This window comes from Staurois parvus, unplaced genomic scaffold (assembly GCF_062004578.1).
Source record: "Staurois parvus isolate SC_StPar_1 unplaced genomic scaffold, SC_StPar_1.0 ptg001636l, whole genome shotgun sequence".
Classification (NCBI taxonomy): Eukaryota; Metazoa; Chordata; class Amphibia; order Anura; family Ranidae; genus Staurois; species Staurois parvus.
The window spans coordinates 643,966-668,602 of NW_028319432.1; the positions used below are offsets into that span (position 1 = coordinate 643,966).

At 48.1% G+C, this 24,637-nt stretch overlaps 1 pseudogene; it reads right to left on the reverse strand.

Moving 5' to 3' along the window:
- Window positions 1-4,976: 4,976 nt before the first annotated feature.
- The window catches only part of LOC149434967 (uncharacterized), a 47,425-nt pseudogene continuing 27,764 nt past the window's right edge, over window positions 4,977-24,637 (reverse strand).

A 24,637-nucleotide genomic window follows, 5' to 3' on the forward strand; every position in this document is an offset into this window, starting at 1 on the left:
AGTGAGCACAGATTCTGCAAGCTCTTACACAGAAACAGGAGTCCTTATGGAGAGAGACCACTAAAGCCCACGAGAAACCAAAGAAAAGGTTTTAGTACTCCCTGGGAGCTCGGCCGTCTTAGCTGGATATTCTTCTGAAAGCACTGTAAGCCTAAGGTGGAGGGGAGCAAACAGCTTTCCAGGGGTAGAATAAGCAGAGCACTAGACGGGGCCCTAAAAATAGAGTTTAAAGGTTCAGGGGAAGGGCCCTTTTCTTGGCTTATTGGAGCAGCTGGTGACAAAGTGGCCATGGTCCTCACAGTATAAGCAGAGTCCCTGAGATCTTCTAGCCTTTTCCCCAGAGGATAAAGGATAGGCCTAACCTGAACCGGCTTCTTGGATCTGGGTCCTTCCACCCCGAGTCAGGTGACCAGTGGTGGAAATCAGAACAGTATTGTTCAGCGATGAATTTATCCTGATGGTCAGTTTCTGCTGAGTGGGCATGGTCAGGATTATCATTGATTAAACCCAACTGACCTTCAGGCTGGGTCATCTGTGAGGAGACTAAAAGCCCAAGACTGGGGGCCCTTGCAACCATGTGACAACAAGGTTAACCCGTGTCCTTCAGATCCAGAAGAGCGTGGTCTGAGCTTGAAGCATAGTAAACAACTGTTTTTAAAGTTGGAAAACATGTCGGGTCACCAGAAACATGATCAGGCGGGATAACCCTGGGCTCTGGTTCCTGCATTACTGCTGGAGGTGCGTTTACAAGCACAGACAGTTCCTGGACTTGACGTCTCAGTTTGCATATCTCCTCAGCAAATACATGATCCTGTGTAGAGTCCATCTTCACAGAAACACGTTCTTGTTAAAGACTTGTGATAATGTCACACTTACCCCTAACACAGGTGGTCACACACTAGAGATGGCTTCTGTGTTCTTTACCTAAAGCCGCCCCCTTTCCCATAAGGCAAGCTCAGTTACTCCCAGGACTTATACACAATGCTATAGTGCCTGGCTACAATGCTGGGGCAGGTGTGAACTGAGCACAGAAAAAAGGGACTTGAGGTTGTCAGACAGACAGATTGGTTCAATGACAGTCCAGGTACAAGGCAGGCAAGGTTCAGGGTACTCGGGGTCAGATCCATAGTCAAAAGGCAGGCAGAGTTCAGAGAGTAGTAGATATCTGATCCGAGGTCGTCAATGAGGGAATCCAAACTGGCAGACAAACAGGGAGATTAGAGCATGTGTTAAAAACACAATATCACAAGCATGGGACTGCAGGCTTGGCTGGCTTAAATCAAGTTTGGTCTCCACCCAGAAACTGGCAACATCCATCAACTTTCAGCTAGACAGACAGACAGGGAGAATGTATCACATTCAAAACCAGGATTCTGGAATGAGACCAGCAGCAGTGATGGAGCAATAGTGCTAGATGCTCCTGACAATTGTCCAAATGTGACCAGTGGCCATATGTAGTCAGTGATGTCACTGCTACCCCCACCCCCTTCCTTACATGGCAGGGATTCCCAATGACATCACTGATTCCTGGGGATTTGCAGTTACAAGTATCCGTTGCTTCCTTAGGCCCCAGTGCAGGACGCTGTTATATATAAACGTGCATTTGGTTTCAATTTGTTTTTTGTATGAAAATGTCATTTTCAGAGATTGAGATGTACAGCAATATTCTTGAAAAACCGCCAACTTTATCAAATCCACCCGAACCAACGAATATACAAAACAAATGCTGGAAATACAAAACAAATTCTGAAGATGAATTGGGCCAACATAACGAAGGGGAGTAAATGAAATTCTTCAATGAATGAATGTATCCAAACTAAATGGAAATCTCCAGTATGGACACGCCTAGTTATATATAGAGGTGGTAGAAATGTCTCTTCTATATGTGATGATCGGCTCCTGCAAAACACGGGACCGGAACAGGCAAAGTTTGGTTTGTACTGTCGGCTCATCCCTACTCTCCGACCACTAAACCCAGAGATCATCCCAAGTGGTCATTGTATTTGTCCCTTACATTGGTGACCAATGGGAGAAGGACCCCTTATATCAGTGGTCAGTGTAGTGGTCCCTTACATTGGTGACCAATGGGAGAAGGACCCCTTATATCAGTGGTCAGTGAAGCGGTCCCTTACATTGGTGACCAATGGGAGAAGGACCCCCTTGTATCAGTGGTCAGTGAAGCGGTCCCTTACATTGGTGACCAATGGGAGAAGGACCCCGTTATGTCAGTGGTCAGTGAAGCGGTCCCTTACATTGGTGACCAATGGGAGAAGGACCCCCTTATATCAGTGGTCAGTGTAGTGGTCCCTTACATTGGTGACCAATGGGAGAAGGACCCCCTTATATCAGTGGTCAGTGTAGTGGTCCCTTACATTGGTGACCAATGGGAGAAGGACCCCCTTATATCAGTGGTCAGTGTAGCGGTCCCTTACATTGGTGACCAATGGGAGAAGAACCCCCTTATATCAGTGGTCAGTGTAGTGGTCCCTTACATTGGTGACCAATGGGAGGACCCCTTATATCAGTGGTCAGTGTAGCGGTCCCTTACATTGGTGACCAATGGGAGAAGGACCCCTTATATCAGTGGTCAGTGTAGCGGTCCCTTACATTGGTGACCAATGGGAGAAGGACCCCTTATATCAGTGGTCAGTGTAGTGGTCCCTTACATTGGTGACCAATGGGAGAAGGACCCCTTATATCAGTGGTCAGTGAAGCGGTCCCTTACATTGGTGACCAATGGGAGAAGGACCCCCTTGTATCAGTGGTCAGTGAAGCGGTCCCTTACATTGGTGACCAATGGGAGAAGGACCCCGTTATGTCAGTGGTCAGTGAAGCGGTCCCTTACATTGGTGACCAATGGGAGAAGGACCCCTTATATCAGTGGTCAGTGTAGTGGTCCCTTACATTGGTGACCAATGGGAGAAGGACCCCTTATATCAGTGGTCAGTGAAGCGGTCCCTTACATTGGTGACCAATGGGAGAAGGACCCCCTTGTATCAGTGGTCAGTGAAGCGGTCCCTTACATTGGTGACCAATGGGAGAAGGACCCCGTTATGTCAGTGGTCAGTGAAGCGGTCCCTTACATTGGTGACCAATGGGAGAAGGACCCCCTTATATCAGTGGTCAGTGTAGTGGTCCCTTACATTGGTGACCAATGGGAGAAGGACCCCCTTATATCAGTGGTCAGTGTAGTGGTCCCTTACATTGGTGACCAATGGGAGAAGGACCCCCTTATATCAGTGGTCAGTGTAGCGGTCCCTTACATTGGTGACCAATGGGAGAAGAACCCCCTTATATCAGTGGTCAGTGTAGTGGTCCCTTACATTGGTGACCAATGGGAGAAGGACCCCCTTATATCAGTGGTCAGTGTAGGCCTACCCAAATGACTGAGCGGCTAGACTCATCCACCTCACCAACCGCTCCACATCCGCCTCCCCCCTCTGCCAATCCCTCCACTGGCTCCGGATTGCCCAACGCATCAAATTCAAACTGCTAACTCTGACCTACAAAGCCATTCACAATGCCGTCCTAAACTACATAACTGACCTGATACCCAAATACTACCCTACCCGTGCCCTCCGCTCCTCACAGGACCTCCTACTCTCTAGCTCCCTGGTCTCCTCCTCCCACGCCTGATTGCAGGACTTCTCCAGGCCTTCCCCCATCCTCTGGAACTCTCCACCCCAATCCATCAGACTGCCGCCTACCCTCCTCACCTTCAGGCACACCCTGAAAACCCTCCTCTTCAGGGAAGCCTACCCCACCCTCACCTAACACCTGACCTCACCTAACAACTAACCTCCTCCCACCACCCCATCTCCTCCTGTGCCACCTTCCCCTCCCTCCTAGATTGTAAGCTCGATCCCCTCGTGTATTGTATTGTCACTGTCTTGTCTCATGTTCTGTCCCCCCCGCTACTGTACAGCGCTGAGCAAACCCTTTGGCGCTATATAAATACTGTATAATAATAATCCTAACAGGAGTTCTGTCATGTTTCAGGATGTCAGGAAAAACATGTCCTCTGTCAGTAAATGTTCATGTTGTGTCAGTAATAAAAGTCACGGAGGGTTGGGAACCCTGCAAGGGGGGCAGAGATATGTGACTGCCTAGTCCAGCCTTTCTCAGCCAGGGTTCCTCCAAAGGGTTCTAGGGCTTCCTTGTCACTTCATTGGGCTGTATATGGAAGTGTCACCGACCAGCCGTTTCTGGATACACAGCTTTGTCATCATTGCACACACACAGGATTTTGTTTTCATTCAATACATTTTTTATTATAATTTCACTTTTAACAAGATTGCAGAAAAAACATTCAGGAAACAGTAAAGGCAGAAATCGGATTGGTCAGGAAGATCCCTTGTCTGGAATGTGGGGGCGGAGTCATTATTATTGGTGTACAATACAATACACAACGTGTTCCATTATTATAACAAAGTATTGTAGAAAAGATCCCAACATAGAAAATGGGGGAAAGGAGGAAATAAAGGCGGATATGAAGGGGAATCTGTGTACGGGGAACACCTTAACAATCACCACCATTTTATTCTCCAGGGCCTCTGATGTCACAGAATAGATGTTTGGGGGTTTATCTCATCTTCAGGACCAAAATCTGCATTTTCCCATGTGTGCAAAATCATGCAGAAACAGCTCTGGCAGTGAGAGGGTTAATGTGGGCTAGATGGGATCCCTCTGCTGGGGTGACATTAGAGCTCCCCCTAGCTGCAGCCTGGTAATAACATTGCCCTCCATCGATTGGACATAATGGGGGATTTTTCCTGAAATACGGCAATCAATAACAGCAGCACAATACCACATTATGGCAACTAGATGGAGCCAAAGGAATCAGAGTGTGAAATAAAGTATGCCCAATATTCGTCATGGCCGGGCGAATGTCACTCACATTCCTTCTAACTTTTTTTTTTTTTTAACTAAACCTCTAAGTGTTTGTGAAAGCTTCCACCATAAATATACTCAGCCAATGAAAGGCGATGACTCCATATTTATTACAGGTACTTCTATAGCACTGTCCATTTATACATAAATTGTTCATTCCCATCAGTCCCCGCCCCCGAGGAGCATACAATCTAAGGTCCCTAACTCACATTCATACATACACATACTAGGGACAATATAGACAGGAGCCAATAAACCTCCCAGCATGTCTTTGGCATGTGGGAAGAAACCAGAGTACCTGGAGGAGACCCCCACAGGCACAGGGAGAACATGCAAACTCCAGGCAGGTGGTGCCATGGTTGGGATTCAAACCAATGACCCTAGTACTGCCAGGCAGAAGGGCTAACCACTGAGCTGCTATCAATAGCCAACCCGGTCCCACACTTCATCCATGTCTTTGGCGGCCTCTAATCTCCTTATGAACTGTTTCTTCCATGATGAAGATCAGCCATGGAGTATATCTGAGATGTATAGCAGGGTGTGCTTCTTCCCCACATGAGAGCTGGGATGTCCAGCAACATTCATCTAGAAGACATTTCCCGCACTCAAGGCACTAATACACCTCCAGGGTTGTGTGGGACCCCCTGATGTACAGGAAGACGGGACTTCAGTGAGGAACATTTCCCTCACTCAGGACAGGAAAGTGGCTTCCCTCCTGTGTGACATCTCTTATGTTTGCAAAGATGGGACTTCACTGAAAAACATTTCCCACACTCAGGACAGGCATACGGCTTCTCCCCCGTGTGAGATCTCTGATGTGTGTAAAGATTGGATTTCTGTGAAAAACATTTCCCACACTCAGGACAGGCATATGGCTTCTCCCCCGTGTGAGACCTTTGATGTGCGTGAAGATTAGACTTCTCTGAAAAACATTTCCCACACTCAGGACAGGAATATGGTTTCTCCCCTGTGTGCAATCTCTGATGAATACGAAGACTGGACTTATCAGAAAAACATTTCCCGCACTCAGAACAGGAAAGTGGCTTCTCCCCTGTGTGAGATCTCTGATGACTGTAAACATGGAACCTCATTGAAAAACATTTCCCGCACTCAGGGCAGGCATATGGCTTCTCCCCCGTGTGAAATCTCTGATGTCTGTAAAGACTGGACTTGTCTGAAAAACATTTCCCACACTCTGCACAGGAATATGGCTTTTCCCCTGTGTGAGATCTCTGATGTCTGTTAAGACCAGACTTCTCTGAGAAACATTTTCTACACTGAGGACAGATATAAGGTCTTTTCCCTGTGTGAGATCTTTGATGCTTAACAAGATCTGATTTTGCTACAAAACATTTCCCACAGTCAGGACAAGAAAATGGCTTCTCCCCCTTGTGAGATCTCTGATGTCTGGAAAGATTGTACTTCCGTGAAAAACATTTCCCGCACTCAGGACAGGAATGTGGCTTCTGTCCTGTGTGAGATGTTTTATGCTCATTAAGACGACATTTAAAACGGAAACATTTCCCGCACTGAGGACAGGAATACGGCTTATTTCCCGTGTGAGATCTTTGATGCCTATTAAGATAGGATTTATAATGGAAACCCTTCCCACACTCAGTACAGGAGAACCTCTTCCCTGTTGGAAGGCCGGCCCGGTCCCGCACTGTCTGAGGTTCCTCAGGATACGAGGAATCCGATGGTCCATCTACACTGGGTGGTGCCGGATGGACATTGGAGGGAGCCGGGTTTTTTCCTGGACTATACTGTGTGATGTCCTCATCTTCTACTTTCCAGTCTGGAGACAAAGTGAGACAATCCTCGGAGGTTTTCCTCATCTCCCGGCCATGGACTAAAATACAAAGACAAAGAGGATTACTAGACAGGAGCTGATTGGTTCCCCCAAACCAGGACTCCACCCACATCAGGCAGCTTGGTCTCTGAGGAGCTTACAATTCCACCATCAAGGGAACTAGGAAATGGCTCCTCTGATCTCCTACCAGGTCATTTCTTTATTCATGGACCTTAGTCAGAGAGTGAGGAAACAACCAGAACTGTCTTTTATAGGAGGGACAGTGATGAGGGGATTATAGGACGAGGGTCCCCACCCCCTCTATCACTCATCGCCATCTTCCCAACACAAGAAGTACTGCACTTCCTTATTTACTCCATGATTTAGTCATGAAGAACAGCGGGGCTGAGCCCCACCAGAGGTCAGAGAGTGAGGATGGGGGGAGAACAACCAAGATGAAGACTGGACTGATCCTGAAGACCACCATCATTGGGGTATTGACTCCTCCCTCATTATCACTTTCTGTTTAAGGGTCCAAAGTTGGAGGATGTTATCACATTATTATCACCATGTAAAAGTCTGTGCTCCAATCACATCATCCGATATAAAATGTCCAGCTGGGAGGAAATGGGTGGAAAATAATTAAGGCCTAAAGTGAAGGAAATGTGTATTTGCTCCCCGGCTGATGCTGAATGTTCGCCCCTCACACAGAAATGATCGGTCTAACAATGGAATGTTCGGTGTAACACTGAGAGACAGAATACAACAACAAATTCAGCAGAAATGCGTCTAACAAATGATGACTGATCTGCATGTTCATGAGGGAAAGAAGGATTTGATCCCCTTCACAAAACATGACTTAGTACTTGGTGGCCAATCCCTTGTTGGCAATCACAGAGGTCATATGTTTCCTGGAGTTGGCCCCCAGGTTTGCACACATCTCAGGAGGGATTTTGGCCCACTCCTCTTGGCAGATCCTCTCCAAGTCATTAAGGTTTGGTGGCTGACATTGGGCAACTCGAACTTTCAGCTCCCTCCACAGATTTTCAATCGGATGAAGGTCTGGAGACTGGCTAGGCCACTCCAGGACCTTAATGTGCTTCTTCTTGAGCCGCTCCTTTGTTGCCTTGGCCGTGTGTTTTGGGTCATTGTCATGCTGGAACACCCATCCACCACCCATTCTCAATGCACTGGCTGAGGGAAGAAGGTTCTCACCCAAGATTAGACGGTACATTGCCCCGTCCATCGTCCCTTTGATGCGGTGCAGTTGTCCTGTCTCCTTAGCAGAAACCCCCCACCCAAAGCAGAATGTTTCCACCACCATGTTTCACAGTTGGGATGGTGTTCTTGGGGTCATAGGCAGCATTCCTCCTCCTCCAAACGATGAGTTGAGTTGATGCCAAAGAGCTGGATTTTGGTCTCATCTGACCACAACACTTTCCACCAGTCCTCCTCTGCATCATTCAGATGTTCAGTGGCAAACTTCAGACGGGCTGGACATGTGCTTTCTTGAGCAGAGGAACCTTGCGGGCACTGCAGGATTTCAGTCCTTGTCGGCGTAGTGTGTTACCAATTGTTTTCTTGGTGACTGTGGTCCCAGCTGCCTGGAGATCATTGACAAGATCCTCACGTGTAGTTCTGGGATGATTCCTCACTGTTCTCATGATCATTGACACTCCACAAGGTGAGATCTTGCATGGTGCACCAGACCTAGGGAGACTGACACTTGTTTTGTGTTTCTTCCATTTGTGAATGATTGCACCAACTGTTGTCACCTTCTCACCAAGCTGCTTGGCCATAGTTTGGTAGCCCAGTCCAGCCTTGTGTAGGTCTACCATCTTGTCCCTGACATCCTTGGACAGCTCTTTGGTCTTTGCCATGGTGGAGAGTTTGGAATCTGATGGTTTGATGGCTCCTGTGGACAGGTGTCTTTTATACAGGTAACACAATGAGATTAGCAGCACTCCCTTTAAGAGACTGCTTCTAATCTCAGCTTGTTACCTGTATGAGAGACACCTGGGAGCCAGAAATCCTGCTGAATGATAGGGGATCAAATCCTTCTTTCCCTCATGAACATGCAGATCAGTCATCATTTGTTAGACGCATTTCTGCTGAATTTGTTGTTGTATTCTGTCTCTCAGTGTTACACCGAACATTCCATTGTTAAACCAATCATTTCTGTGTGAGGGGCGAACATTCCATTGTTAGACCGATCATTTCTGTGTGAGGGGCGAACATTCCATTGTTAGACTGATCATTTCTGTGTGAGGGGCGAACATTCCATTGTTAGACTGATCATTTCTGTGTGAGGGGCGAACATTCCATTGTTAGACCGATCATTTCTGTGTGAGGGGCGAACATTCACCATCAGAGGGGAGCAAATACGCATTTCCTTCACTGTATGTAATGTACAACTTACCATACGGGATACAAAAGTTAGGACTAAACAGTATTAGTTTTCTTCTATATTCATCTGGTGATCTAGCCAGTAAATCTGTTTTATAAAAACTCTGCAGCAGAATGTATCAGTTCCAGGGATGAGGCAGACCATTTACCACTGACAGGGGGCTTACAATGAGCAGCTTTTATTTATTCATGTAAAACTTTTATCCCAAAAGAAAAAAACTGTTTGATGAAACTGATTATGAAGTGTGAGCTGGAGTTTGGCTTCAATTAGTTACTGTTTTTATATCTGCTAGTACATCTAACACTCCCCTCCCCCCAGACTGACCATGCTGCTGTCTCCACAGTGGGGGCGCTCTAATACAGAAGGTGTGTTACTGGACAGATCACCAGGAGAGAACAGGGAAAAAAGCCAAAGAAAAGGAATGCAGCCGCCACCTCATACTATGTCCAGTGATAGCAGTGACATCTACTGGCCACAGTGAGACATCACAAGACAACCTAAACTTAGGGAGAAACCAAGTGAAGAACTATACAATCAGCCTGAGCCAAGTACAGCCCAGCCACAAACTAAACCCACATAGTACCTCTATTCAGGACAAGGGGGGCGATACTAATAAATAGTGTAAGGATCACATCAAATTGGTGTTTAGTAATCAGAGATCACTTACAGTGGTTGTAACCCTCAGACATGGAATATGAACAAAGAATATCCCTCTACAGTGTGTACTTGTCTCAGTCGAGAGCACTAAGAGCCATTTCTGTCTGCTGTCTCCTTCCTCTGCGATCAGCATGAATCACTTCTGACAAGTCTTCCTGACACCAAGAGAAGAAATGTGAAAGGGGAGAAGCTCCAGCACACAGCCTGTGATTGACAGCCTCAGCTCTGTTCCTGTGTGCTGTGTGTACCTTCAGTCCAATCACCTTTAGAGCTCACCTCACTGAACTCTGCAGAATGTGACTTTATCTCTCTGTCTCTTTTTTTCTGACTTCTCAGACAAGCTGTATACATTCTGGGCTTTGAACAGTTGTAGAGAAGAGATTGCTGCAGATAAAAAGGTGCAACATATGTAGGATTTGTTTTATCTCTGTGTATCACCTGAGGCCAGTCACTGCACTGAGTATATGGAGGGTTTACAACCACTTTAAATGTCTACTGTAGACAAGTTGCAGAGATCCCACACCGCTGCCTCCCATCTCCTGAGACTGCACTCAGTGACTTGGGTCTGAGACACTACAGACATATCCCTCCACCCGGCACAGCCAGCAGACCACAGAGCAAGGAACCCTGGGAGAATTGTTCTGTCAGAGATCCTACTAGACCCGGACATGGGGCAGAAGATCAATAGCACACACCCCAGGTGTCTAGGTCTAGTAACGTCTATGGTGAAAATGAACATTTTGCTGCCAGCTGAACCCCAGAACCTCCATAAATCCAGTCTAGATACATAAATTGTGTCTGCAGCACAGAGAAGGAAGATTATCCGAGAGAAATCCAGGAATACAGGACGGGGAACACAGCTCAGGAAAGTGACCAGGGGATTACAGGCTGATATCACCCAGTCCCCGCCCTACTCTGGACCAATCAGTGAGCAGTATGGGTGGAGGAATGGATTTAGTGTTCATGACCCACCTGTGCTGATCTCTGTAGGAGTGTCCTCCTCTATAAATGTCCCCGTTATTCCATCCTCCTCCATAGACTGCTGATCATCCCTCACATACGCCTCTTCTTCTTCTGCTTTCACCTCAAATTCTCTCAGGTTTCCACTCTGAATATATAATAAAATGACATCAATGGTAACAATGCAGATAATGTACAGATCCTAATGATACTATCAGTGATTGTTCCTCATCTACCTGATGATGGTGAGGGATGGTGTGACCTTCCTGTGTGGAATCCCGGGAATACAGAGGACGGGGACATCTCTCTGGTGGGTTCCCATTACAGGATCCATCTGTAGGAAACACACACACTGACTGAATCCATTGTTTCTATGTGTTTATCAGATGATGGGGGATCTAGGTGGATCCTCCGTACTGCTCTCTCCTTTACAATAAAGTCTCCTCTTACCCGGTGATGTGAGGGGCGGCTGATTGTCCATCATGACGTCCTTGTAGAGATCCTTGTGTCCTTCTAAATACTCCCACTCCTCCATGGAGAAATAGACAGTGACACCCTGACACCTTATAGGAACCTGACACACACAATGATACAGTCACCATCCAGACACATCCCTTGTCTGTTACTGGAGAATGTCCCAGAATTCCCGGCACCGCTCACCTCTCCTGTCAGCAGCTCCATCATCTTCTTGGTGACTTCTAGAATCTTCTGCATGTTGTGTCTCTCAGGGTTTAGGGAGTCACATGGAGGCACTGTGATGGTCATATGATCACCTGACTTCAGAAGAGGAAATCTCTGTATTGAGGAACCAATAAGAATATCATGTTAGAATCCTCCTCACCTCTCCGGTCAGGTCTGTGTGATGTCATGTGAGCTCCCAGAATCCTCCTCACCTCTCCGGTCAGGTCTGTGTGTAGGAATCATGCACACAGAGACTGAGGCGGCCCTCCGTTTTGTTAAGAATTTTCTATGTTATACCATTTCTAACTCCCAAAGCAGGCTACCCCCTACATCTTGTAGATCTCTCATCCCCCTCCCGTGCTGTGGGGTGACATGTGGCCTGAGTGATGAGAAGGGTCACTGAACTTCAAAAGACCTTCCAAGGGGTTGTAAACACAGACTTACTTTTAAAAACTCACTTTTCATATAAGTTGATATCTTCACTTAGAACATAACTACCTAAACATGGAGCCTATATGCGGAAGGCTCAGATTGAGGCCATTCTCCTGGTATGTGACACCCCTTAGCTGACATACAGAGAAAAGCAGAAAAGTATATCTCTTGAACCATTTAAGAACATATTTCATGTTTCATCTCTAACCATTCCGCAGATGCGGCTGAGTATTAATATACTAGTGACCAGGCCGGCAAATGTACCTAGGAAAAGTTATGAGCCAAAATATAAGCTATGAGAGATTCTGGTTGTAACTTAGGTCTCCACCCAACACCCCTCCCCAAAAGGAGACCATTGGTTACTACTCCAAAGAGACACCTTGCTGGGATTTGCTAGAAAAAGGCTGTTATGCTTGGAGTGTGGATGAGAGAAGAGAAGATTCTCCTGCTTTTAACATCGAGACTAGCAGTAGAGATAAGAAATCCTTTTTAGCTCATGAGACTTGAAGCTGCTTAACCCAAGGCTTTTTGGCTAGTACTTATCTACCTAAACTTCTGTTATCTCTTTGCTGTGTTATTGCTCTCTGTATATTTATATATATTGGTTACATCTTTTTTCTGTAAATATTTTTATTGCACCCTTTTGACCTTTTAGTAATAAAAATTACTTTCTGAAAGTGTTGAACTGTTTCTAAAGCTCTTTAATGCAACTTACGAATTCCTGCCCCTGGAGAGCGCTACTGTGTGTGTTTAACCCTCTGTATAACCTGCCTGCAGTGACAGTGGTATACAGATGATTATTTCAACCACCCTAGTGTTATTGCTGATATTGCTGAGTTTCCTCTTTCTCTGTACAAAAAGGAGGTGGTGGCAGTGTGAAGGGTTAATTGCGTAATTAACCTGACCCAGTAACAATTGCGCTCAGGCTGCTGGTACATCGATTTGTGGTCCAGTGAGCTGGAAAATTGTTGTGCAGGGTGCAGCTGGGCGTGGCATTGTTACACATTGTGACATCACGGTTTTAGATTGCCTAGTCATTCAGTCACGAGTCTGGTGAGAGGGGCAGGATTTGACGTCGCAATCGTCACACTGTGTATTATTAATAGAGATAAGAGTGATGTCATGTGACCTCCCAGAATCCTCCTCACCTCTCCGGTCATGTCTGTGTGTTATTAATAGAGATAAGAGTGATGTCATGTGATCTCCCAGAATCCTCCTCACCTCTCCGGTCAGGTCTGTGTGTTATTAATAGAGATAAGAGTGATGTCATGTGACCTCCCAGAATTCTCCTCACCTCTCCGGTCAGGTATGTGTTTTATTAAGAGATACGGGTGATGTCATGTGACCTCCCAGAATCCTCCTCACCTCTCCAGTCAGGTCTGTGTTTTATTAACCTCCCTGGCTGTATTCCCGAGTGTAGCTCGGGGTAAGGTTTCAGTACCACAAGCGGTAACCCCGAGCTACACTCGGGAATACCATGTGGCGCTGCTCCGCGATCCCTCAATCTCCCACCTTGTCCTCCGCTCCCGCGATATCCCACCTGCAGTGTCCCCAGCAATGTAATCCGGCAGATGCCGGCATCTGTCTTCTGGGTTCCGTCCCCTGCGAGTGTCGGGACGTACGGGGGACGGAACTGGCGGGAAATTTAAAAATGGCAAAAAGTGACATTCACTAAAATCACATCGTATAACATTCCTGTTTCAACCCATTTCACATACATTTGTCCCGAGTGCTTTGTCCGGCGCCCTGACTGCATTTTTACTGTTCTTTCTGCCTGGAAACTGAGAAACGTCCATGGTGTCCAAAAAGCGTCCCTTTAGGTCAGACGCGGTTTTAGACCGGCTAGAGAACAGCGATAGTAAATCAGAACCACTTGCAGAATTGAGTGATAATGATTGGTGGGGGAAATTCCTCATCAGACACTGAAAACGATTCTGTGACTTTGCTCAGCGATGTGCGAACTTGGTGCTCTATTTCACATTTCAGTGTTTTTGGTTTCATTATATTATTCATTTAAATGTATTATTATTATATTATTATTTTTATGATTATTTATTAAATTATTATTTATGATTTCGTGTTTCAAGTTTTATCCTACCCGGGATGTTTACTAGACTCTTGTTCAGACAGATTTCAGTGAGCTATTCCTAAAAATTACAGGCCTACAATAAAAAACTACATATTTCCATGCAAAAAAATGTACCGCTTTGAGCACAGAAATATGGACATAATCAGACCACTAGGGAGGTTAATAGAGATAAGAGTGATGTCATGTGACCTCCCAGAATCCTCCTCACCTCTCCGGTCAGGTCTGTGTTTATTATTAGAAATGAGAGTGATGTCATGTGACCTCCCAGAATCCTCCTCACCTCTCCGGTCAGGTCTGTGTTTTATTAATAGAGATAAGAGTGATGTCATGTGACCTCCCAGAATCCTCCTCACCTCTCCGGTCAGGTCTGTGTTTTATCAATAGAGATGAGAGCGATGTCATGTGACCTCCCAGAATCCTCCTCACCTCTCCGGTCAGGTCTGTGTTTTATTAATAAAGATGAGAGTGATGTCATGTGACCTCCCAGAATCCTCCCCACCTCTCCGGTCAGGTCTGTGTATTATTAATAGAGATTAGAGTGATGTCATGTGACCTCCCAGAATCCTCCTCACCTCTCCGGTCAGGTCTGTGTATTATTAATAGAGATGAGAGTGATGTCATGTGACCTCCCAGAATCCTCACCTCTCCGGTCAAGTCTGTGTTTATTATTAGAAATGAGAGTGATGTCATGTGACCTCCCAGAATCCTCCTCACCTCTCCGGTCAGCAGGTAGATGATCTCCAGGGTGAGGTTTAGTATCTTCTCAGTCATGTGACTCCGGTTCTCCTCCATCCTCATTGGTGCCATCATGTGATCTATACAGGTCTCCTTGTAGACGGTTAACTTTGGGAAATGAAAGTAAGAATGATTTGGATGGTATTGGTCACACAATAATAGGATGTGGATGTGAGGGGGGAATAGGAGGGTTGCTGGACATATAAGATCTACTTCCCCATGCGAAGACAGTAGTCTGGACTGTTTAGTATTTGCTAAATTTTGGAGGTCCCGGGACCCTCTTGACCTGTCAAATCAGAAATCCCCTTTTCTCTGTTGGGTTTGTTTGGTCTCTGAACTGGTTTTGATGAGTATTAGATCTGCAGACAAGGAATGATAAATATGATCCTTCCTATGACTAGTTTGCTCTGAGGCAGTGCTGTGAGGTCAATGTCGGCTCATCATGAGGTCCAGGAAGGGGAACTTGAGGACTTTTGGCCTGAGTTGCTGCCTAATCAGGACAATTGGCAGAACTCCGGCTGCAAGGCTCCAATCTGTGGCAGCCTGCTGACTGACAGGAGTGATGTCACTGTCACTCTCTGCAGTAAGAGAAGAGATTGGATTGGGTAGCAGGAGGATGGTGCTGGTGGAGTAGAGAGCTGTGGGGGAGGAGCCTATTCTCTTCCCTCCAATGAAAGCCTAGTGTGGGTAGAAGGAGGACAGCAGGAGGATCTGAGTATCAAGTATACTGTAGTATCCAGGACATTGTACAGAGTGGTGGTGGGTTCCTGGGGCTCTGAATTCCAGCACCGGGCACTGCCAGAGCCTGTGTCATGGGAGGTATTGGAGTGTCTCCTGAAGATGTACAGCACTGACCCCTGACTACCTTTTAGTCAAAATGCACCAACAGACCTCCTCTAAGAACAAGTGCCCACCAAGGGGTGAAGGATTGTCATTCATTCCGCTTGGTATCTTGGAATACATTATTTGACCAGTGAGATGGTAAGAAGGTGAAGGTTGTCTTCCTTTCCTGGTAGGAGTTCTGTAAGGAGGTCTGGAAAGTAAGTGCAGGTAAGAGGACAACCAGAGACCAAGAGCCCCCCTCCCTACCTCAGTGTCCCCCTGAGCCTGACAAACTTCTCTTTCCTCAGAGCCCTGCTCCCCGCCAATCCTATCAAAGACCCAGATTCCTTCAGCTACTCTACCCCCTCAAAACCCTTTAACTTCACTATCCCCTCAGGGGCCCCAAAGTCTCCCATCCTCAGTAACCCCTGAGAGACCCCTCAGCTCCTCTACTTCCCTCAGAACCTTCAGTATTTTCCTCCCTCTGACACCAATGATGGAACATATTCTTCATGGCCGGCTGGGGAATGTTTTCTTCCTCCTGAGCAGCAATGTAAGGGGCTCTATGCTCCATACTCCTGACCCCGGCACTCCATCATTGTGTTGGCTGCATAGTGTAATGATTGCCCATTGGCTGCCTGTGTAGTGTCATCATTGCCCTTTGTAGGCCATGTATGGTCAGGATGGTCCTTGTCTTGTCTATTTATTGTCAGTGCTGTTTGTTTAGAGGACCATATTACTAGAATTTATCTCCACAATGAGGAGAATGTTCCGGCCCCGGAAGTGGGGGAATGTTCTGCCCCTGAAGGGGTTCATCTGGGTTCCCACACTATATATGTGTGTATCATCATCTGCTGGAGATAAAAGACGTCACAGTGACTATGGAGGAAGAGGACGGACATGACTATGGAGGAAGAGGACGGACGTGACCATGGAGGAAGAGGACGGACGCGACCGTGGAGGAAGAGGACGGACGTGACCGTGGAGGAAGAGGACGGACGTGACCGTGGAGGAAGAGGGCGGACGTGACCGTGGAGGAAGAGGGCGGACGTGACCGTGGAGGAAGAGGGCGGACGTGACCGTGGAGGAAGAGGGCGGACGTGACCGTGGAGGAAGAGGGCGGACGTGGCCGTGGAGGAAGAGGGCGGACGTGGCCGTGGAGGAAGAGGACGGTCCTGTCTTTGCCTGACATCACTTCCTGTCTGTGCCTGACATCACTTCCTGTCTGTGTTCTATAATAACTTCCTTTCTGGATAGAAGTGAGATCACCACCTTGTGGAGTTCACAGGAACTGCAGCCCTGAGAAACATTAAAATAACCGTTCCTGTGGTTTCCATGAAAGATCAAAAATAACTTAAAAAAAGGGGAGGGGGAGGAGAGTCAAATCAGGAAGTAGTAGGGCATGGAGATGTATGGAATCAATGGATCCCATATTTTATCACATTGGTGATGTAGCTAGGGGCAGTGTTGTGGATGGCTTTGTACGTTGTGGTTAGTATTTTTGAATTTTATATGTTGGGTTAGTGGAAGTCAGTGAAGGGATTGGCAGAGAGGGGCAGCAGTCACTGATTGGTTGGGTTGTCTAATGAGAGCGATCCCACCAAACCTGATCCTTCTGGGGGAGACAATGCAGAAATATATATCAATCCACTCATAATGACATCATCTTCTGGGAGTGTCTGCACATCCATCCATTTCATACACATTTCATTGTCTCAGCAGATCTCCTGCAGCCTATTAGCACCCATTTACCTCTCTATGTCTCAGCAGATCTCCTGCAGCCTATTAGCGCCCATTTCCCTCTCTATGTCTCAGCAGATCTCCTGCAGCCTATTAGCGCCCATTTCCCTCTATGTCTCAGCGGATCTCCTGCAGCCTATTAGCTCACATTTCCCTTTCTACATCTCAGCGGATCTCCTGCAGCCTATTAGTGCCCATTTCCTTCTCTACGTCTCAGCGGATCTCCTGCAGCCTGTTAGCTCACATTTCCCTTTCTACATCTCAGCGGATCTCCTGCAGCCTATTAGCTCACATTTCCCTTTCTACATCTCAGCGGATCTCCTGCAGCCTATTAGTGCCCATTTCCTTCTCTACGTCTCACCGGATCTCCTGCAGACTATTAGCACCCATTTCCCTCTCTACGTCTCAGCGGATCTCCTGCAGCCTATTAGCACCCATTTCCCTTTCTACGTCTCAGCGGATCTCCTGCAGCCTATTAGCTCCCATTTCCCTCTCTACGTCTCAGCGGATCTCCTGCAGCCTATTAGCTCCCATTTCCCTCTCTATGTCTCAGCAGATCTCCTGCAGCCTATTAGCGCCCATTTCCCTCTCTATGTCTTAGCAGATCTCCTGCAGCCTATTAGCTCCCATTTCTCTCTCTATGTCTCAGCAGATCTGCTGCAGCCTATTAGCACCCATTTCCCTCTCTATGTCTCAGCAGATCTCCTGCAGCCTATTAGCTCCCATTTCCATTTCTATGTCTCAGCAGATCTCCTGCATCCTATTAGCTCCCATTTCCCTCTCTATGTCTCAGAAGTGGTGTGACTACAGATGATCCCTCAATATCGCCTCTCCAAGAATAATGTCCCTTCAATCTAATATTCCTGAGACATCTATACAAGTCCTGAGCCAACAACAACGTCTTCCTGATACCTTTAGGGCTAAAGCCCCAACCTTCCCCCAGAAGGTCCATCTTCCCCGATGTCAGTCCAGCTGAGGAGAAGGTGACAATTCCGTCTATTTCTGTTGATGATGAATCATCTGTTGGGATGGTTGGATGAGTGGGAGATCCCTTGTTGCAGCGTTGATGTTTCCTGCCTCCCCTGTGGCCGGATCTCTGCTGTTTCCTTGATTCTGATGGACAATACGAGGCCGGTGTTGTCCCTCTATAGATCCTAATAATGTGCCTCCAGCAGAGGAGGGAAGTGATGGGTCAGAGGCTGTAGAAGAAGCTCTAGTGAGCAGTCTAGATGGACGAGGTGAGTCTTGTGTAGGTGGTGCTCCAAGAGTACGCCTGATTAGTAGACGTTTAGATGTTGGACTCCTTCAGCTGCTCGGCTGACAATGCAGACTGCAATGTAGACTCCACCTGTGTGATCTGTACAGCCAGAACAGGTTCTTCCTTCTGGAGAAATGAAACTCAGAGAACAATGGAGCTTTTGTTTAGGACTTGTGTAAACAGACCACTGGACTCCTCCCTGTCCACAAACAGACCACTGGACTCCTCCCTGTCCGCAAACAGACCATTAGACTCCTCCCTGTCCACAAACAGACCACTGGACTCCTCCGTAGCTGCATACAGACCATTGGACTCCTCCCAGTCCACAAACAGACCATTGGACTCCTCCCAGTCCACAAACAGACCACTGGACTCCTCCCTGTCCGCAAACAGACCACTGGACTCCTCCCTGTCCGCAAACAGACCACTGGACTCCTCCCTGTCCGTAAACAGACCACTGTACTCCTCCCTGTCCGTAAACAGACCACTGGACTCCTCCCTGTCCGCAAACAGACCACTGGACTCCTCCCTGTCCGCAAACAGACCACTGGACTCCTCCCTGTCCGTAAACAGACCACTGTACTCCTCCCTGTCCGTAAACAGACCACTGGACTCCTCCCTGTCCGCAAACAGACCACTGGACTCCTCCCTGTCCGCAAACAGACCACTGGACTCCTCCCTGTCCACAAACAGACCACTGGACTCCCCCCCTGTCCGCAAACAGACCACTGGACTCCTCCCTGAACACATACAGACCAGTGGACTCCTCCCTGTCCACAAACAGACCACTGGACTCCTCCCTGTCCACAAACAGACCACTGGACTCCTCCCTGTCCACAAACAAAGCTGGGGTCAGTTTACCTCATAGCCCCCTTGGAATAAGCTGTGCTTCTAATATTCAGCTAAAGTTATCTTTTTACATAGACAAGACAGCTGTCTTTAGGAACTTCTCAGGAGGACTTTGATCTGGTGTCATTTACCCAAAAAACCCCTTCCCCTCCTCCACTAAGAACACCCTCTTCCCCCCACAGAGGACACCCCTCCCCCACTAAAGACACCCCCCCACACACACAGAGGACACCCTCCCCCACTACAGACACCCTCCCCCACTAAAGACACCCCCCCCACACACAGAGGACACCCTCCCCCACTACAGACACCCTCTCCACTGAAGACACTCCTCCCCCTCCTTTCCTGTGCTGGGGACACTCTTTTCCTTCTGAGGACACACCTCTCCCCTAGTGTTGTCACCCCTCCCCACTGAAGACACTCTTTCCACTGAGATCACCCCCTCCAGTTTAACCAGTTGCTCTCCAGTCTATAGCCAGATGGCGGTTGGATGAACAGCTCGCCCCTCCAGGTGGTGCCATATGGCATCCTTTCTGGAGCGTGCACCCTGCAGGGCTGTGGTGCGATCTGTCACCGGCCATGTACCTCAGACACGGCCGATGACAGATCTGTGTACCGGCCCCGTTGCCAGTGCCATGTGACCAATCACTGTAGGTCACATGACAGTTGTATACAATGGATGGCTTCCTTTCATGCCATCCATTGTATACAAGTGTGTCTAGCTGTGAATGGTCACAGCGATCACATGCACAAGCTGCACCAATCACAGCCCAGCTGTGTCATGTGATTAGCTGTAGCCAAATCACAGCTAAGCACAAAAAACCCTGAATAAATCGATGTCATTCAGGTAAATGCATAAAACCTCCAGCAGCACTGAATGTCCATTCGGAAAGCACGCTGGATGCAGGACAGGCCAGTAGCTTGATGGCATATTGAGCAAGTTCTGGCCAGTGATCCATCCTCAAGACCCAGTAACCCAGTGGATGATCAGTTGGAAAGGTCTCCAAGTCTGCTCTTGCCCCTAGATAATCCTGCACCATATGATGCAGACCCTGCCGATGGGTGCTTAAACCTAACAGTCCTGGGCGCTGAGGACTAAAGAACTGTTTAATCGGTCAGCTGGCCGCCTTCTCCACCGCTCTTCCTTTGACAGAATGAAGCCTCAGAAACACGTTGTCCAGGAAATGGTGACCTCCCAGTGTCTGGAAAGGTGTTACACAATTTCAAGGCATCCTCAGGATGTTTCATCCTCTGCTCCCTCTGGGAAGACTGGATGAGCTCTGCACCTTGACCCTTGTAACGTGGATCAAGAAGGGTTGCCAACCAGTATTGATCCCTCTTCTTGATAACATAAATCCTCAGGTCCTTACACAGGCTTTGCAGAATCAGGGAGCCCATGCAGTGTAAGTTTGAGGAGGCAGGAGATTCTGAGTCCTCTGGGTCACTGAGGATGACATTGTCAGGAACTACCTCCTCCCAGACATGTACTACTCCTGGCTGGGTTTCTGGGGACTGAAAAGTGTCCCTTGAATACTGCTCTATGTGATCCTCTACTTCCATGTTGCTGCAGTCCTCCTCCTCCTCCACTTCCTCCTCCTTCTGTGTGTTCTGTGACCCCACAGGAATGGTTTCTGCATAAAGAGGGCCTTGAGAGGACAGGAAATCCTCCTCTTCCTCCCGCTGTTCTGCCTCCAGTGCCCTGTCCATGATTCCATGCAGCATGTGCTCCAGCAGGAAGACTACAGGGATAGTGTCACTGATGCATGCAGTGTTACGGCTCACCATCCTTGTGGCCTCCTCAGATGGTGACAGGACAGCGCATGCATCCATTGTCAGCAGCCACTGGTGAGGTGAGAAGAAGCCAAGCTCCCCTGAGCCTGTCCTTGTGCCATTCTCACACAGGTACACATTGTTGGCCCTCTGCTGTGTGTGCAGCCACTGCAGCATCACCAAAGTGGAGTTCCACCGAGTGGGCATGTCACAAATGAGTCGGTTGGTGGGCAGGTTGAATTTTAGCCAGCTGAACACTGGCCGTGTATGACCACCACAAATGGCCAGACTTTTCTGGCCTGCCTCAGAAGATCTTGAAAGCCTGGGTACCTGTTCAAGAAGCGCTGCACCACCAAATTCAGGACATGTGTCAAGTGTCCCTGTTGGAGGGCAGAGAGCCCCTTCATAGCTGACAGAATCTCTGGCCCGGTGTGGTTCCTGTCCCTTAGACAGACCAGCTGAAGCACCACGTGGCATCTTTTATCCTGACTGATCACATAGCCCCTTGAACGCTTATGGAGCACTGCTGGTTCAGAGGACAATTCAGCAGAAGAGGCCATAGAGGCAGAGGAAGGGGAGGGGGTGGAGCAGACAGATGTGGCAGAATCACCACCAGGTTTTTGGAGGCATGGTGGTGGAACAAGCTCCAGAACTGAACCCTGTCCTGCATCCTTCCCAGCTGCTAGCAGAGTTACCCAGTGTGCCGTGACGGATATGTACCATCCCTGACTGTGCCTGCTGGACCACGTGTCAGTAATGTGGACCTTGCTGCTGACCACCTTGTCCAACAAGGCCAAAACATGACCTTCCACATGATGGTACAGAGCTGGAATGGCCTTGCATGAAACAAATTGTCTTTTCGGAACCTGTCACTGTGATACAGAACATTCTGCAAATTCCCGGAAGGGGGAAGAGTCCACCAGATGGAAAGGCAGCAGTTGTAACGCAGCAATTTGGCCAGGATAGAATGTGGATGGGTGGGACAGTCTTTTTTTCACGGTTCAGCAAATGGCGTAGTGAAATGTTCCTGCTGAAATGAACAGGTGGTGTCCTGCTGTCAGATGGGCCACCCACTGCTGTACCATCACTCCTCTCAGTGGAGGCTGTTGAGAAGACCTGACGTTTTACAGTAGAGATCCCAGATGAGGAGCAAGGAGAAGTCTGCACTTTTTCTGGGTCTTTCAGGTGCTGTTACCAGCGGGCTGCATGGCAGCTCATCATACGTCTTGTCAAGCATGTGGTGCCCAAGTGGCTGGTGTTTTGGCCACGCTTGGTCTGCTTCAGTCAAAGACTGCAAACAGCAATGCTGCACATGTGTTGAAGAAAGCCCACACCAGAGAACTTGTGGAAGTCTGCATGGAGTCAGCAGCGCCCCCACCTGTGGAGCTCTGTCGTGTGATGCCATTGGTTGGCTGCCCTTATGCCTGTCCCTGGAGGACCTCCTGCCTTGTTGGAGTTCTGCCTCCTCCTCACTGTCCTCCTCTGTTCTCTCAGGCACCCAAGTATGGTCAGTGACCTCATCATCCCCTTCCTCCTCATTAATGGAGCCAACTTGGCAGTGTGCTGCGGCTGGGGGAACAGGACTGACCATTTCTTTTCCCTCACTGGCGCCCCCTCTCTCTAGGCTCACGTCACTCCTTTCCTCATCCTGGGAACCAACATCACAGCATTCAGATTGCTGCACATCCTCCAGCAGCATGGAACTGACACTATGATCCAATCATTCTGGTGACTCCTCCATGCATGATGGTGGGGCTACGGAAGGAGCAGCTGTGGTGGACAAGGAGCCGGAGGAACAGGACACTTTGGCAGCTGTGGTGGAAGGCAAAATAGTATGAGCCTGGATGACAGAGGATGAGGATGACTGACTTATCCACTCCACCACCTCTTCTGCATGTTGTGGTTCAATAATACAGCCAGCACTTTGGCCAATCATGGCTCTTCCTGAGAACTCAGCTGTTATTGGCCAAAGCGTTGCACCTGACCTGTGGTCAGGTGCAATGTTTTGGCCAATCACAAGGCATGTTTTACATTGTTTGGGCACGCGGGCAAACTTCCTGCATAATGGTGAACACTCAAACGGCTAATGTTCGAGTCGAACTTATGTTTGTCTCCAACCGTTAGCCCATCCCTACTCAAAATATTATTTTCTGCGGATCTACTGCTTCCACTTTACACCTACTTCATTGATCTTGTGTTGTTTGCCAGTAAATTGAGAATACTGAACCATGTGCAAATCCATATACAACAAAGTGCTTTGTGCTCAAGATGCAGTTCCCTGCAGATCTACTGCCTCCACTTTACACTGACTTCATGTAGCACTACCTCAGAAGGAGCTGAATGTTGCCCCCGGTTCCCCTTTGCTTTGCCCCACAGCAAGGCAAACACACACACTTCTGCTCGTTGTCTCCAATGACCAGTCTAGGGGATGTTTTGTGTTTGGAGTTTATTGTAGAACTGGGGATAGGGATGGGGAATGTAGTTGGATCCTCCAGAATCAGAACTCTTCACACTGAGGACATCTAGCTGATCTCTTAGTAGAAGACTTGTGAAGTCTCGGCTGACAGTAGATAGCAGACTTCTCAGTAACAAATAGCAGCAAGTAGTTGTAGGAGAGCCAAGTCCCATTAGCAGTAGCAATACTTGGACAAGCTCTGCAGAACACTAGGCAGGGCTCCCTTTCTCAGACCCAGGCTGACTATCAAGCACCAGAGGGGTAACAAGCACACAGAGCCCCCCAGATCTCTCAGAGTTTGCACTCACAGGTCCAAGGACAGAATGGTTGCCTCCTTCCAATCTTCCAAGCCACTCTCTCCAGTGACACCAGACAGAGCTTTGGCAGACAGCTCCCCTCAGTCAGCTTACTGTAGAATCAGGGTCACTCTCTCTAACTTCAGGCCCTCAGGTCACCCACCCGAGGCCACATAACAGCAAGTGCCAGGCGAGGCAGCCTGCCTCCAGCCTGGCTGGTGCAATCCTCTCCAAGGAAAGACACTGAACCCATGTGCTCTCAGAGTATAAATACCACTCCCAGCATGCAATGGGGCCACCCTCCCCTGCAATTGGCCAGGACTGTATCCATATTCATGCTGGTCATTTGTCTAGCCAATTCCCATGTTCTGGAAGACTCTCATAGCTTCCTGAAGGCGGGCAGAACTCAGACAAACTCCAACAGAACCAGAGCAGCATGAGCAGACCTGACTAATCAATCACAGCTCTCTGTAACTCAGAATACCGACTGAATTTACCTGTCAGCCTCTCTGGTGAGCAGAGAAACACAGCTATGCTTTACCTGACTACACATCCTAGACCTGACCAGGAGGGGGCGCTACATTCATTCATCTCATCAGATTTGCTGCTATAGGAAATCATCTCAAATCCTGTGCAAATCCATGGAGACAGACAATATTGTGTGCTCAGTATAGTGTTCTCTGCAAGTCCACCGCTTCCACTTTGCATCTACTTCAATCCACTTATTTTACTACAAAAATCCACCAATCAGTGAAAAGTTGATAAGGTGTGAAAGTGCTCCGCCCTCCAAACTGTGTCAGCTGTAGT